At 50.7% G+C, this 13,485-nt stretch overlaps 22 non-coding genes and 1 pseudogene across 22 annotated transcripts; all 23 read right to left on the reverse strand.

Moving 5' to 3' along the window:
• Positions 1-146: 146 nt before the first annotated feature.
• On the reverse strand, positions 147-265 carry LOC127614785 (5S ribosomal RNA). Its single transcript, XR_007966697.1, has one exon. It is a non-coding gene; the product is annotated as a 5S ribosomal RNA (ribosomal RNA).
• Positions 266-743: 478 nt separating this feature from the next.
• Positions 744-862, reverse strand: LOC127615597 (5S ribosomal RNA). Its single transcript, XR_007966934.1, has one exon. It is a non-coding gene; the product is annotated as a 5S ribosomal RNA (ribosomal RNA).
• A 478-nt stretch (positions 863-1,340) lies between these two features.
• Positions 1,341-1,459, reverse strand: LOC127615221 (5S ribosomal RNA). Its single transcript, XR_007966852.1, has one exon. It is a non-coding gene; the product is annotated as a 5S ribosomal RNA (ribosomal RNA).
• A 478-nt stretch (positions 1,460-1,937) lies between these two features.
• LOC127616760 (5S ribosomal RNA) lies at positions 1,938-2,056 on the reverse strand. The gene has a single exon (XR_007967170.1). It is a non-coding gene; the product is annotated as a 5S ribosomal RNA (ribosomal RNA).
• A 479-nt stretch (positions 2,057-2,535) lies between these two features.
• Positions 2,536-2,654, reverse strand: LOC127589160 (5S ribosomal RNA). Its single transcript, XR_007959302.1, has one exon. It is a non-coding gene; the product is annotated as a 5S ribosomal RNA (ribosomal RNA).
• A 479-nt stretch (positions 2,655-3,133) lies between these two features.
• Positions 3,134-3,252, reverse strand: LOC127589166 (5S ribosomal RNA). The gene has a single exon (XR_007959303.1). It is a non-coding gene; the product is annotated as a 5S ribosomal RNA (ribosomal RNA).
• A 478-nt stretch (positions 3,253-3,730) lies between these two features.
• Positions 3,731-3,849, reverse strand: LOC127614786 (5S ribosomal RNA). Its single transcript, XR_007966699.1, has one exon. It is a non-coding gene; the product is annotated as a 5S ribosomal RNA (ribosomal RNA).
• Positions 3,850-4,327: 478 nt separating this feature from the next.
• LOC127615608 (5S ribosomal RNA) lies at positions 4,328-4,446 on the reverse strand. Its single transcript, XR_007966935.1, has one exon. It is a non-coding gene; the product is annotated as a 5S ribosomal RNA (ribosomal RNA).
• Positions 4,447-4,924: 478 nt separating this feature from the next.
• Positions 4,925-5,043, reverse strand: LOC127589173 (5S ribosomal RNA). Its single transcript, XR_007959304.1, has one exon. It is a non-coding gene; the product is annotated as a 5S ribosomal RNA (ribosomal RNA).
• Positions 5,044-5,521: 478 nt separating this feature from the next.
• LOC127616794 (uncharacterized) lies at positions 5,522-5,630 on the reverse strand (annotated as a pseudogene).
• A 478-nt stretch (positions 5,631-6,108) lies between these two features.
• On the reverse strand, positions 6,109-6,227 carry LOC127615619 (5S ribosomal RNA). Its single transcript, XR_007966936.1, has one exon. It is a non-coding gene; the product is annotated as a 5S ribosomal RNA (ribosomal RNA).
• Positions 6,228-6,706: 479 nt separating this feature from the next.
• On the reverse strand, positions 6,707-6,825 carry LOC127589177 (5S ribosomal RNA). Its single transcript, XR_007959305.1, has one exon. It is a non-coding gene; the product is annotated as a 5S ribosomal RNA (ribosomal RNA).
• Positions 6,826-7,304: 479 nt separating this feature from the next.
• LOC127589189 (5S ribosomal RNA) lies at positions 7,305-7,423 on the reverse strand. The gene has a single exon (XR_007959308.1). It is a non-coding gene; the product is annotated as a 5S ribosomal RNA (ribosomal RNA).
• Positions 7,424-7,901: 478 nt separating this feature from the next.
• On the reverse strand, positions 7,902-8,020 carry LOC127589195 (5S ribosomal RNA). Its single transcript, XR_007959310.1, has one exon. It is a non-coding gene; the product is annotated as a 5S ribosomal RNA (ribosomal RNA).
• Positions 8,021-8,498: 478 nt separating this feature from the next.
• Positions 8,499-8,617, reverse strand: LOC127589200 (5S ribosomal RNA). Its single transcript, XR_007959311.1, has one exon. It is a non-coding gene; the product is annotated as a 5S ribosomal RNA (ribosomal RNA).
• A 478-nt stretch (positions 8,618-9,095) lies between these two features.
• On the reverse strand, positions 9,096-9,214 carry LOC127614796 (5S ribosomal RNA). The gene has a single exon (XR_007966701.1). It is a non-coding gene; the product is annotated as a 5S ribosomal RNA (ribosomal RNA).
• Positions 9,215-9,692: 478 nt separating this feature from the next.
• Positions 9,693-9,811, reverse strand: LOC127614684 (5S ribosomal RNA). The gene has a single exon (XR_007966672.1). It is a non-coding gene; the product is annotated as a 5S ribosomal RNA (ribosomal RNA).
• A 478-nt stretch (positions 9,812-10,289) lies between these two features.
• On the reverse strand, positions 10,290-10,408 carry LOC127615630 (5S ribosomal RNA). Its single transcript, XR_007966937.1, has one exon. It is a non-coding gene; the product is annotated as a 5S ribosomal RNA (ribosomal RNA).
• Positions 10,409-10,887: 479 nt separating this feature from the next.
• On the reverse strand, positions 10,888-11,006 carry LOC127589204 (5S ribosomal RNA). The gene has a single exon (XR_007959312.1). It is a non-coding gene; the product is annotated as a 5S ribosomal RNA (ribosomal RNA).
• Positions 11,007-11,484: 478 nt separating this feature from the next.
• On the reverse strand, positions 11,485-11,603 carry LOC127613399 (5S ribosomal RNA). The gene has a single exon (XR_007966175.1). It is a non-coding gene; the product is annotated as a 5S ribosomal RNA (ribosomal RNA).
• A 479-nt stretch (positions 11,604-12,082) lies between these two features.
• LOC127612881 (5S ribosomal RNA) lies at positions 12,083-12,201 on the reverse strand. Its single transcript, XR_007965997.1, has one exon. It is a non-coding gene; the product is annotated as a 5S ribosomal RNA (ribosomal RNA).
• A 478-nt stretch (positions 12,202-12,679) lies between these two features.
• Positions 12,680-12,798, reverse strand: LOC127614803 (5S ribosomal RNA). Its single transcript, XR_007966702.1, has one exon. It is a non-coding gene; the product is annotated as a 5S ribosomal RNA (ribosomal RNA).
• A 477-nt stretch (positions 12,799-13,275) lies between these two features.
• LOC127614809 (5S ribosomal RNA) lies at positions 13,276-13,394 on the reverse strand. The gene has a single exon (XR_007966703.1). It is a non-coding gene; the product is annotated as a 5S ribosomal RNA (ribosomal RNA).
• Positions 13,395-13,485: the final 91 nt, after the last annotated feature.

Genomic DNA, 13,485 nt, shown 5'->3' on the forward strand with positions numbered 1-13,485 from the left:
TTTATTCCAAAGAGAACTTGATCTGTCAAATCAACGTGAAGGAAACGATTTCAAACCACAGGATAAGTGAAAGTTGAATGACTAATGAAAGCCAAAATTTTTGGAAAGAGCAGTGAATCGTGTTGAGAATTGGAGGTGGGTGCAAAAGCTTACAGCAGCTGGTATTCCCAGGCGGTCTCCCATCCAAGTACTAACCAGGCCCGACCCTGCTTAGCTTCCGAGATCGGACGAGATCGGGCGTTCTCAGGGTAGTATGGCCGTAAGCGAGGGAAAACGTGAAAATTGTCCCCTTTATAGCAGACATGGCACTTGCGGGTCGGGGATGGAGTCGTGGGGTGATTTTTTTTTCATTTAATGACCTCCTCCCGAGAGCACGAAGGAGGGGCCCGCTCCCGTGGTGGTTTGAGCGCGCAGCCTGTCAGGCTCGCATTCGGTCCTCTGCGAGCGCGCAGATGCGGTATTTGATGTTTGTTGCAAAAGTGGGCTTTTCCAGTGGAGGTGCAAAGGCATCCAGCAGGCGGAAATCCCAAGCTGTTTCATGTCCAAGTGCTATCATGACCGACCCCGTGCAGACGGCTCCCTCTGTTGGACATTAATTTTATTCCAAAGAGACGTTGATCTGTCAAATCAACGTGAAGGAAACGATTTCAAACCACAGGATAAGTGAAAGTTGAATGACTAATGAAAGCCAAAATTTTTGGAAAGAGCAGTGAATCGTGTTGAGAATTGGAGGTGGGTGCAAAAGCTTACAGCAGCTGGTATTCCCAGGCGGTCTCCCATCCAAGTACTAACCAGGCCCGACCCTGCTTAGCTTCCGAGATCGGACGAGATCGGGCGTTCTCAGGGTAGTATGGGCGTAAGCGAGGGAAAACGTGAAAATTGTCCCCTTTATAGCAGACATGGCACTTGCGGGTCGGGGATGGAGTCGTGGGGTGATTTTTTTTTCATTTAATGACCTCCTCCCGAGAGCACGAAGGAGGGGCCCGCTCCCGTGGTGGTTTGAGCGCGCAGCCTGTCAGGCTCGCATACGGTCCTCTGCGAGCGCGCAGATGCGGTATTTGATGTTTGTTGCAAAAGTGGGCTTTTCCAGTGGAGGTGCAAACGCATCCAGCAGGCGGAAATCCCAAGCTGTTTCATGTCCAAGTGCTATCATGAACGACCCCGTGCAGACGGCTCCCTCTGTTGGACATTAATTTTATTCCAAAGAGAACTTGATCTGTCAAATCAACGTGAAGGAAACGATTTCAAACCACAGGATAAGTGAAAGTTGAATGACTAATGAAAGCCAAAATTTTTGGAAAGAGCAGTGAATCGTGTTGAGAATTGGAGGTGGGTGCAAAAGCTTACAGCAGCTGGTATTCCCAGGCGGTCTCCCATCCAAGTACTAACCAGGCCCGACCCTGCTTAGCTTCCGAGATCGGACGAGATCAGGCGTTCTCAGGGTAGTATGGCCGTAAGCGAGGGAAAACGTGAAAATTGTCCCCTTTATAGCAGACATGGCACTTGCGGGTCGGGGATGGAGTCGTGGGGTGATTTTTTTTTCATTTAATGACCTCCTCCCGAGAGCACGAAGGAGGGGCCCGCTCCCGTGGTGGTTTGAGCGCGCAGCCTGTCAGGCTCGCATTCGGTCCTCTGCGAGCGCGCAGATGCGGTATTTGATGTTTGTTGCAAAAGTGGGCTTTTCCAGTGGAGGTGCAAAGGCATCCAGCAGGCGGAAATCCCAAGCTGTTTCATGTCCAAGTGCTATCATGACCGACCCCGTGCAGACGGCTCCCTCTGTTGGACATTAATTTTATTCCAAAGAGACGTTGATCTGTCAAATCAACGTGAAGGAAACGATTTCAAACCACAGGATAAGTGAAAGTTGAATGACTAATGAAAGCCAAAATTTTTGGAAAGAGCAGTGAATCGTGTTGAGAATTGGAGGTGGGTGCAAAAGCTTACAGCAGCTGGTATTCCCAGGCGGTCTCCCATCCAAGTACTAACCAGGGCCGACCCTGCTTAGCTTCCGAGATCGGACGAGATCGGGCGTTCTCAGGGTAGTATGGGCGTAAGCGAGGGAAAACGTGAAAATTGTCCCCTTTATAGCAGACATGGCACTTGCGGGTCGGGGATGGAGTCGTGGGGTGATTTTTTTTTCATTTAATGACCTCCTCCCGAGAGCACGAAGGAGGGGCCCGCTCCCGTGGTGGTTTGAGCGCGCAGCCTGTCAGGCTCGCATTCGGTCCTCTGCGAGCGCGCAGATGCGGTATTTGATGTTTGTTGCAAAAGTGGGCTTTTCCAGTGGAGGTGCAAAGGCATCCAGCAGGCGGAAATCCCAAGCTGTTTCATGTCCAAGTGCTATCATGACCGATCCCCGTGCAGACGGCTCCCTCTGTTGGACATTAATTTTATTCCAAAGAGACGTTGATCTGTCAAATCAACGTGAAGGAAACGATTTCAAACCACAGGATAAGTGAAAGTTGAATGACGAATGAATGCCAAAATTTTTGGAAAGAGCAGTGAATCGTGTTGAGAATTGGAGGTGGGTGCAAAAGCTTACAGCACCTGGTATTCCCAGGCGGTCTCCCATCCAAGTACTAACCAGGCCCGACCCTGCTTAGCTTCCGAGATCGGACGAGATCGGGCGTTCTCAGGGTAGTATGGCCGTAAGCGAGGGAAAACGCGAAAATTGTCCTCTTTATAGCAGACAGGGCACTTCTGGGTCGGGGGTGGAGTAGTGGGGTGATTTTTTTTCATTTAATAAACCTCCTCCGGAGTGCACAAAGGAGGGGCCCGCTCCCGTGGTGGTTTGAGCGCGCAGCCTGTCAGGCTCGCATACGGTCCTCTGCGAGCGCGCAGAGGCTGTACTTGATGTCTGTTGCAAAAGTGGGCTTTTCCAGTGGAGGTGCATAGGCATCCAGCAGGCGGAAATCCCAAGCTGTTTCATGTCCAAGTGCTATCATTACCGATTCCCGTGCAGACGGCTCCCTCTGTTGGACATTAATTTTATTCCAAAGAGACGTTGATCTGTCAAATCAACGTGAAGGAAACGATTTTAAACCACAGGATAAGTGAAAGTTGAATGACGAATGAATGCCAAAATTTTTGGAAAGAGCAGTGAATCGTGTTGAGAATTGGAGGTGGGTGCAAAAGCTTACAGCACCTGGTATTCCCAGGCGGTCTCCCATCCAAGTACTAACCAGGCCCGACCCTGCTTAGCTTCCGAGATCGGACGAGATCGGGCGTTCTCAGGGTAGTATGGCCGTAAGCGAGGGAAAACGTGAAAATTGTCCCCTTTATAGCAGACACGGCACTTGCGGGTCGGGGATGGAGTAGTGGGGTGATTTTTTTTTCATTTAATGACCTCCTCCCGAGAGCACGAAGGAGGGGCCCGCTCCCGTGGTGGTTTGAGCGCGCAGCCTGTCAGGCTCGCATACGGTCCTCTGCGAGCACGCAGATGCAGTATTTGATGTTTGTTGCAAAAGTGGGCTTTTCCAGTGGAGGTGCAAAGGCATCCAGCAGGCGGAAATCCCAAGCTGTTTCATGTCCAAGTGCTATCATGAACGACCCCGTGCAGACGGCTCCCTCTGTTGGACATTAATTTTATTCCAAAGAGAACTTGATCTGTCAAATCAACGTGAAGGAAACGATTTCAAACCACAGGATAAGTGAAAGTTGAATGACTAATGAAAGCCAAAATTTTTGGAAAGAGCAGTGAATCGTGTTGAGAATTGGAGGTGGGTGCAAAAGCTTACAGCAGCTGGTATTCCCAGGCGGTCTCCCATCCAAGTACTAACCAGGCCCGACCCTGCTTAGCTTCCGAGATCGGACGAGATCGGGCGTTCTCAGGGTAGTATGGCCGTAAGCGAGGGAAAACGTGAAAATTGTCCCCTTTATAGCAGACATGGCACTTGCGGGTCGGGGATGGAGTCGTGGGGTGATTTTTTTTTCATTTAATGACCTCCTCCCGAGAGCACGAAGGAGGGGCCCGCTCCCGTGGTGGTTTGAGCGCGCAGCCTGTCAGGCTCGCATTCGGTCCTCTGCGAGCGCGCAGATGCGGTATTTGATGTTTGTTGCAAAAGTGGGCTTTTCCAGTGGAGGTGCAAAGGCATCCAGCAGGCGGAAATCCCAAGCTGTTTCATGTCCAAGTGCTATCATGACCGACCCCGTGCAGACGGCTCCCTCTGTTGGACATTAATTTTATTCCAAAGAGACGTTGATCTGTCAAATCAACGTGAAGGAAACGATTTCAAACCACAGGATAAGTGAAAGTTGAATGACTAATGAAAGCCAAAATTTTTGGAAAGAGCAGTGAATCGTGTTGAGAATTGGAGGTGGGTGCAAAAGCTTACAGCAGCTGGTATTCCCAGGCGGTCTCCCATCCAAGTACTAACCAGGCCCGACCCTGCTTAGCTTCCGAGATCGGACGAGATCGGGCGTTCTCAGGGTAGTATGGGCGTAAGCGAGGGAAAACGTGAAAATTGTCCCCTTTATAGCAGACATGGCACTTGCGGGTCGGGGATGGAGTCGTGGGGTGATTTTTTTTTCATTTAATGACCTCCTCCCGAGAGCACGAAGGAGGGGCCCGCTCCCGTGGTGGTTTGAGCGCGCAGCCTGTCAGGCTCGCATTCGGTCCTCTGCGAGCGCGCAGATGCGGTATTTGATGTTTGTTGCAAAAGTGGGCTTTTCCAGTGGAGGTGCAAAGGCATCCAGCAGGCGGAAATCCCAAGCTGTTTCATGTCCAAGTGCTATCATGACCGACCCCGTGCAGACGGCTCCCTCTGTTGGACATTAATTTTATTCCAAAGAGACGTTGATCTGTCAAATCAACGTGAAGGAAACGATTTTAAACCACAGGATAAGTGAAAGTTGAATGACGAATGAATGCCAAAATTTTTGGAAAGAGCAGTGAATCGTGTTGAGAATTGGAGGTGGGTGCAAAAGCTTACAGCACCTGGTATTCCCAGGCGGTCTCCCATCCAAGTACTAACCAGGCCCGACCCTGCTTAGCTTCCGAGATCGGACGAGATCGGGCGTTCTCAGGGTAGTATGGCCGTAAGCGAGGGAAAACGTGAAAATTGTCCCCTTTATAGCAGACACGGCACTTGCGGGTCGGGGATGGAGTAGTGGGGTGATTTTTTTTTCATTTAATGACCTCCTCCCGAGAGCACGAAGGAGGGGCCCGCTCCCGTGGTGGTTTGAGCGCGCAGCCTGTCAGGCTCGCATACGGTCCTCTGCGAGCACGCAGATGCAGTATTTGATGTTTGTTGCAAAAGTGGGCTTTTCCAGTGGAGGTGCAAAGGCATCCAGCAGGCGGAAATCCCAAGCTGTTTCATGTCCAAGTGCTATCATGAACGACCCCGTGCAGACGGCTCCCTCTGTTGGACATTAATTTTATTCCAAAGAGAACTTGATCTGTCAAATCAACGTGAAGGAAACGATTTCAAACCACAGGATAAGTGAAAGTTGAATGACTAATGAAAGCCAAAATTTTTGGAAAGAGCAGTGAATCGTGTTGAGAATTGGAGGTGGGTGCAAAAGCTTACAGCAGCTGGTATTCCCAGGCGGTCTCCCATCCAAGTACTAACCAGGCCCGACCCTGCTTAGCTTCCGAGATCGGGCGTTCTCAGTGTAGTATGGCCGTAAGCGAGGGAAAACGTGAAAATTGTCCCCTTTATAGCAGACATGGCACTTGCGGGTCGGGGATGGAGTCGTGGGGTGATTTTTTTTTCATTTAATGACCTCCTCCCGAGAGCACGAAGGAGGGGCCCGCTCCCGTGGTGGTTTGAGCGCGCAGCCTGTCAGGCTCGCATTCGGTCCTCTGCGAGCGCGCAGATGCGGTATTTGATGTTTGTTGCAAAAGTGGGCTTTTCCAGTGGAGGTGCAAAGGCATCCAGCAGGCGGAAATCCCAAGCTGTTTCATGTCCAAGTGCTATCATGACCGACCCCGTGCAGACGGCTCCCTCTGTTGGACATTAATTTTATTCCAAAGAGACGTTGATCTGTCAAATCAACGTGAAGGAAACGATTTCAAACCATAGGATAAGTGAAAGTTGAATGACTAATGAAAGCCAAAATTTTTGGAAAGAGCAGTGAATCGTGTTGAGAATTGGAGGTGGGTGCAAAAGCTTACAGCAGCTGGTATTCCCAGGCGGTCTCCCATCCAAGTACTAACCAGGCCCGACCCTGCTTAGCTTCCGAGATCGGACGAGATCGGGCGTTCTCAGGGTAGTATGGGCGTAAGCGAGGGAAAACGTGAAAATTGTCCCCTTTATAGCAGACATGGCACTTGCGGGTCGGGGATGGAGTCGTGGGGTGATTTTTTTTTCATTTAATGACCTCCTCCCGAGAGCACGAAGGAGGGGCCCGCTCCCGTGGTGGTTTGAGCGCGCAGCCTGTCAGGCTCGCATTCGGTCCTCTGCGAGCGCGCAGATGCGGTATTTGATGTTTGTTGCAAAAGTGGGCTTTTCCAGTGGAGGTGCAAAGGCATCCAGCAGGCGGAAATCCCAAGCTGTTTCATGTCCAAGTGCTATCATGACCGATCCCCGTGCAGACGGCTCCCTCTGTTGGACATTAATTTTATTCCAAAGAGACGTTGATCTGTCAAATCAACGTGAAGGAAACGATTTCAAACCACAGGATAAGTGAAAGTTGAATGACGAATGAATGCCAAAATTTTTGGAAAGAGCAGTGAATCGTGTTGAGAATTGGAGGTGGGTGCAAAAGCTTACAGCACCTGGTATTCCCAGGCGGTCTCCCATCCAAGTACTAACCAGGCCCGACCCTGCTTAGCTTCCGAGATCGGACGAGATCGGGCGTTCTCAGGGTAGTATGGCCGTAAGCGAGGGAAAACGCGAAAATTGTCCTCTTTATAGCAGACAGGGCACTTCTGGGTCGGGGGTGGAGTAGTGGGGTGATTTTTTTTCATTTAATAAACCTCCTCCGGAGTGCACAAAGGAGGGGCCCGCTCCCGTGGTGGTTTGAGCGCGCAGCCTGTCAGGCTCGCATACGGTCCTCTGCGAGCGCGCAGAGGCTGTACTTGATGTCTGTTGCAAAAGTGGGCTTTTCCAGTGGAGGTGCATAGGCATCCAGCAGGCGGAAATCCCAAGCTGTTTCATGTCCAAGTGCTATCATTACCGATTCCCGTGCAGACGGCTCCCTCTGTTGGACATTAATTTTATTCCAAAGAGACGTTGATCTGTCAAATCAACGTGAAGGAAACGATTTTAAACCACAGGATAAGTGAAAGTTGAATGACGAATGAATGCCAAAATTTTTGGAAAGAGCAGTGAATCGTGTTGAGAATTGGAGGTGGGTGCAAAAGCTTACAGCACCTGGTATTCCCAGGCGGTCTCCCATCCAAGTACTAACCAGGCCCGACCCTGCTTAGCTTCCGAGATCGGACGAGATCGGGCGTTCTCAGGGTAGTATGGCCGTAAGCGAGGGAAAACGTGAAAATTGTCCCCTTTATAGCAGACACGGCACTTGCGGGTCGGGGATGGAGTAGTGGGGTGATTTTTTTTTCATTTAATGACCTCCTCCCGAGAGCACGAAGGAGGGGCCCGCTCCCGTGGTGGTTTGAGCGCGCAGCCTGTCAGGCTCGCATACGGTCCTCTGCGAGCACGCAGATGCAGTATTTGATGTTTGTTGCAAAAGTGGGCTTTTCCAGTGGAGGTGCAAAGGCATCCAGCAGGCGGAAATCCCAAGCTGTTTCATGTCCAAGTGCTATCATGAACGACCCCGTGCAGACGGCTCCCTCTGTTGGACATTAATTTTATTCCAAAGAGAACTTGATCTGTCAAATCAACGTGAAGGAAACGATTTCAAACCACAGGATAAGTGAAAGTTGAATGACTAATGAAAGCCAAAATTTTTGGAAAGAGCAGTGAATCGTGTTGAGAATTGGAGGTGGGTGCAAAAGCTTACAGCACCTGGTATTCCCAGGCGGTCTCCCATCCAAGTACTAACCAGGCCCGACCCTGCTTAGCTTCCGAGATCGGACGAGATCGGGCGTTCTCAGGGTAGTATGGCCGTAAGCGAGGGAAAACGTGAAAATTGTCCCCTTTATAGCAGACACGGCACTTGCGGGTCGGGGATGGAGTAGTGGGGTGATTTTTTTTTCATTTAATGACCTCCTCCCGAGAGCACGAAGGAGGGGCCCGCTCCCGTGGTGGTTTGAGCGCGCAGCCTGTCAGGCTCGCATTCGGTCCTCTGCGAGCGCGCAGATGCGGTATTTGATGTTTGTTGCAAAAGTGGGCTTTTCCAGTGGAGGTGCAAAGGCATCCAGCAGGCGGAAATCCCAAGCTGTTTCATGTCCAAGTGCTATCATGACCGACCCCGTGCAGACGGCTCCCTCTGTTGGACATTAATTTTATTCCAAAGAGACGTTGATCTGTCAAATCAACGTGAAGGAAACGATTTTAAACCACAGGATAAGTGAAAGTTGAATGACGAATGAATGCCAAAATTTTTGGAAAGAGCAGTGAATCGTGTTGAGAATTGGAGGTGGGTGCAAAAGCTTACAGCACCTGGTATTCCCAGGCGGTCTCCCATCCAAGTACTAACCAGGCCCGACCCTGCTTAGCTTCCGAGATCGGACGAGATCGGGCGTTCTCAGGGTAGTATGGCCGTAAGCGAGGGAAAACGCGAAAATTGTCCTCTTTATAGCAGACAGGGCACTTCTGGGTCGGGGGTGGAGTAGTGGGGTGATTTTTTTTCATTTAATAAACCTCCTCCGGAGTGCACAAAGGAGGGGCCCGCTCCCGTGGTGGTTTGAGCGCGCAGCCTGTCAGGCTCGCATACGGTCCTCTGCGAGCGCGCAGAGGCTGTACTTGATGTTTGTTGCAAAAGTGGGCTTTTCCAGTGGAGGTGCAAAGGCATCCAGCAGGCGGAAATCCCAAGCTGTTTCATGTCCAAGTGCTATCATGAACGACCCCGTGCAGACGGCTCCCTCTGTTGGACATTAATTTTATTCCAAAGAGAACTTGATCTGTCAAATCAACGTGAAGGAAACGATTTCAAACCACAGGATAAGTGAAAGTTGAATGACTAATGAAAGCCAAAATTTTTGGAAAGAGCAGTGAATCGTGTTGAGAATTGGAGGTGGGTGCAAAAGCTTACAGCAGCTGGTATTCCCAGGCGGTCTCCCATCCAAGTACTAACCAGGCCCGACCCTGCTTAGCTTCCGAGATCGGACGAGATCGGGCGTTCTCAGGGTAGTATGGCCGTAAGCGAGGGAAAACGTGAAAATTGTCCCCTTTATAGGAGACACGGCACTTGCGGGTCGGGGATGGAGTAGTGGGGTGATTTTTTTTTCATTTAATGACCTCCTCCCGAGAGCACGAAGGAGGGGCCCGCTCCCGTGGTGGTTTGAGCGCGCAGCCTGTCAGGCTCGCATACGGTCCTCTGCGAGCACGCAGATGCAGTATTTGATGTTTGTTGCAAAAGTGGGCTTTTCCAGTGGAGGTGCAAAGGCATCCAGCAGGCGGAAATCCCAAGCTGTTTCATGTCCAAGTGCTATCATGAACGACCCCGTGCAGACGGCTCCCTCTGTTGGACATTAATTTTATTCCAAAGAGAACTTGATCTGTCAAATCAACGTGAAGGAAACGATTTCAAACCACAGGATAAGTGAAAGTTGAATGACTAATGAAAGCCAAAATTTTTGGAAAGAGCAGTGAATCGTGTTGAGAATTGGAGGTGGGTGCAAAAGCTTACAGCAGCTGGTATTCCCAGGCGGTCTCCCATCCAAGTACTAACCTGGCCCGACCCTGCTTAGCTTCCGAGATCGGACGAGATCGGGCGTTCTCAGGGTAGTATGGCCGTAAGCGAGGGAAAACGTGAAAATTGTCCCCTTTATAGCAGACATGGCACTTGCGGGTCGGGGATGGAGTCGTGGGGTGATTTTTTTTTCATTTAATGACCTCCTCCCGAGAGCACGAAGGAGGGGCCCGCTCCCGTGGTGGTTTGAGCGCGCAGCCTGTCAGGCTCGCATTCGGTCCTCTGCGAGCGCGCAGATGCGGTATTTGATGTTTGTTGCAAAAGTGGGCTTTTCCAGTGGAGGTGCAAAGGCATCCAGCAGGCGGAAATCCCAAGCTGTTTCATGTCCAAGTGCTATCATGACCGACCCCGTGCAGACGGCTCCCTCTGTTGGACATTAATTTTATTCCAAAGAGACGTTGATCTGTCAAATCAACGTGAAGGAAACGATTTCAAACCACAGGATAAGTGAAAGTTGAATGACTAATGAAAGCCAAAATTTTTGGAAAGAGCAGTGAATCGTGTTGAGAATTGGAGGTGGGTGCAAAAGCTTACAGCAGCTGGTATTCCCAGGCGGTCTCCCATCCAAGTACTAACCAGGCCCGACCCTGCTTAGCTTCCGAGATCGGACGAGATCGGGCGTTCTCAGGGTAGTATGGGCGTAAGCGAGGGAAAACGTGAAAATTGTCCCCTTTATAGCAGACATGGCACTTGCGGGTCGGGGATGGAGTCGTGGGGTGATTTTTTTTTCATTTAATGACCTCCTCCCGAGAGCACGAAGGAGGGGCCCGCTCCCGTGGTGGTTTGAGCGCGCAGCCTGTCAGGCTCGCATTCGGTCCTCTGCGAGCGCGCAGATGCGGTATTTGATGTTTGTTGCAAAAGTGGGCTTTTCCAGTGGAGGTGCAAAGGCATCCAGCAGGCGGAAATCCCAAGCTGTTTCATGTCCAAGTGCTATCATGACCGATCCCCGTGCAGACGGCTCCCTCTGTTGGACATTAATTTTATTCCAAAGAGACGTTGATCTGTCAAATCAACGTGAAGGAAACGATTTCAAACCACAGGATAAGTGAAAGTTGAATGACGAATGAATGCCAAAATTTTTGGAAAGAGCAGTGAATCGTGTTGAGAATTGGAGGTGGGTGCAAAAGCTTACAGCACCTGGTATTCCCAGGCGGTCTCCCATCCAAGTACTAACCAGGCCCGACCCTGCTTAGCTTCCGAGATCGGACGAGATCGGGCGTTCTCAGGGTAGTATGGCCGTAAGCGAGGGAAAACGCGAAAATTGTCCTCTTTATAGCAGACAGGGCACTTCTGGGTCGGGGGTGGAGTAGTGGGGTGATTTTTTTTCATTTAATAAACCTCCTCCGGAGTGCACAAAGGAGGGGCCCGCTCCCGTGGTGGTTTGAGCGCGCAGCCTGTCAGGCTCGCATACGGTCCTCTGCGAGCGCGCAGAGGCTGTACTTGATGTCTGTTGCAAAAGTGGGCTTTTCCAGTGGAGGTGCATAGGCATCCAGCAGGCGGAAATCCCAAGCTGTTTCATGTCCAAGTGCTATCATGAACGACCCCGTGCAGACGGCTCCCTCTGTTGGACATTAATTTTATTCCAAAGAGAACTTGATCTGTCAAATCAACGTGAAGGAAACGATTTCAAACCACAGGATAAGTGAAAGTTGAATGACTAATGAAAGCCAAAATTTTTGGAAAGAGCAGTGAATCGTGTTGAGAATTGGAGGTGGGTGCAAAAGCTCACAGCACCTGGTATTCCCAGGCGGTCTCCCATCCAAGTACTAACCAGGCCCGACCCTGCTTAGCTTCCGAGATCGGACGAGATCGGGCGTTCTCAGGGTAGTATGGCCGTAAGCGAGGGAAAACGTGAAAATTGTCCCCTTTATAGCAGACACGGCACTTGCGGGTCGGGGATGGAGTAGTGGGGTGATTTTTTTTTCATTTAATGACCTCCTCCCGAGAGCACGAAGGAGGGGCCTGCTCCCGTGGTGGTTTGAGCGCGCAGCCTGTCAGGCTCGCATACGGTCCTCTGCGAGCGCGCAGATGCGGTATTTGATGTTTGTTGCAAAAGTGGGCTTTTCCAGTGGAGGTGCAAACGCATCCAGCAGGCGGAAATCCCAAGCTGTTTCATGTCCAAGTGCTATCATGACCGATCCCCGTGCAGACGGCTCCCTCTGTTGGACATTAATTTTATTCCAAAGAGACGTTGATCTGTCAAATCAACGTGAAGGAAACGATTTTAAACCACAGGATAAGTGAAAGTTGAATGACGAATGAATGCCAAAATTTTTGGAAAGAGCAGTGAATCGTGTTGAGAATTGGAGGTGGGTGCAAAAGCTTACAGCACCTGGTATTCCCAGGCGGTCTCCCATCCAAGTACTAACCAGGCCCGACCCTGCTTAGCTTCCGAGATCGGACGAGATCGGGCGTTCTCAGGGTAGTATGGCCATAAGCGAGGGAAAACGTGAAAATTGTCCCCTTTATAGCAGACAAGGCACTTGCGGGTCGGGGATGGAGTAGTGGGGTGATTTTTTTTTCATTTAATGACCTCCTCCCGAGAGCACGAAGGAGGGGCCCGCTCCCGTGGTGGTTTGAGCGCGCAGCCTGTCAGGCTCGCATACGGTCCTCTGCGAGCACGCAGATGCAGTATTTGATGTTTGTTGCAAAAGTGGGCTTTTCCAGTGGAGGTGGAAAGGCATCCAGCAGGCGGAAATCCCAAGCTGTTTCATGTCCAAGTGCTATCATGACCGACCCCGTGCAGACGGCTCCCTCTGTTGGACATTAATTTTATTCCAAAGAGACGTTGATCTGTCAAATCAACGTGAAGGAAACGATTTCAAACCACAGGATAAGTGAAAGTTGAATGACTAATGAAAGCCAAAATTTTTGGAAAGAGCAGTGAATCGTGTTGAGAATTGGAGGTGGGTGCAAAAGCTTACAGCAGCTGGTATTCCCAGGCGGTCTCCCATCCAAGTACTAACCAGGCCCGACCCTGCTTAGCTTCCGAGATCGGACGAGATCGGGCGTTCTCAGGGTAGTATGGCCGTAAGCGAGGGAAAACGTGAAAATTGTCCCCTTTATAGCAGACACGGCACTTGCGGGTCGGGGATGGAGTAGTGGGGTGATTTTTTTTTCATTTAATGACCTCCTCCCGAGAGCACGAAGGAGGGGCCCGCTCCCGTGGTGGTTTGAGCGCGCAGCCTGTCAGGCTCGCATACGGTCCTCTGCGAGCACGCAGATGCAGTATTTGATGTTTGTTGCAAAAGTGGGCTTTTCCAGTGGAGGTGCAAAGGCATCCAGCAGGCGGAAATCCCAAGCTGTTTCATGTCCAAGTGCTATCATGAACGACCCCGTGCAAACGGCTCCCTCTGTTGGACATTAATTTTATTCCAAAGAGAACTTGATCTGTCAAATCAACGTGAAGGAAACGATTTCAAACCACAGGATAAGTGAAAGTTGAATGACTAATGAAAGCCAAAATTTTTGAAAGAGCAGTGAATCGTGTTGAGAATTGGAGGTGGGTGCAAAAGCTTACAGCAGCTGGTATTCCCAGGCGGTCTCCCATCCAAGTACTAACCAGGCCCGACCCTGCTTAGCTTCCGAGATCGGACGAGATCGGGCGTTCTCAGGGTAGTATGGCCGTAAGCGAGGGAAAACGTGAAAATTGTCCCCTTTATAGCAGACATGGCACTTGCGGGTCGGGGATGGAGTCGTGGGGTGATTTTTTTTTCATTTAAT

This window comes from Hippocampus zosterae, chromosome 1 (assembly GCF_025434085.1).
Source record: "Hippocampus zosterae strain Florida chromosome 1, ASM2543408v3, whole genome shotgun sequence".
NCBI lineage: Eukaryota > Metazoa > Chordata > Actinopteri > Syngnathiformes > Syngnathidae > Hippocampus > Hippocampus zosterae.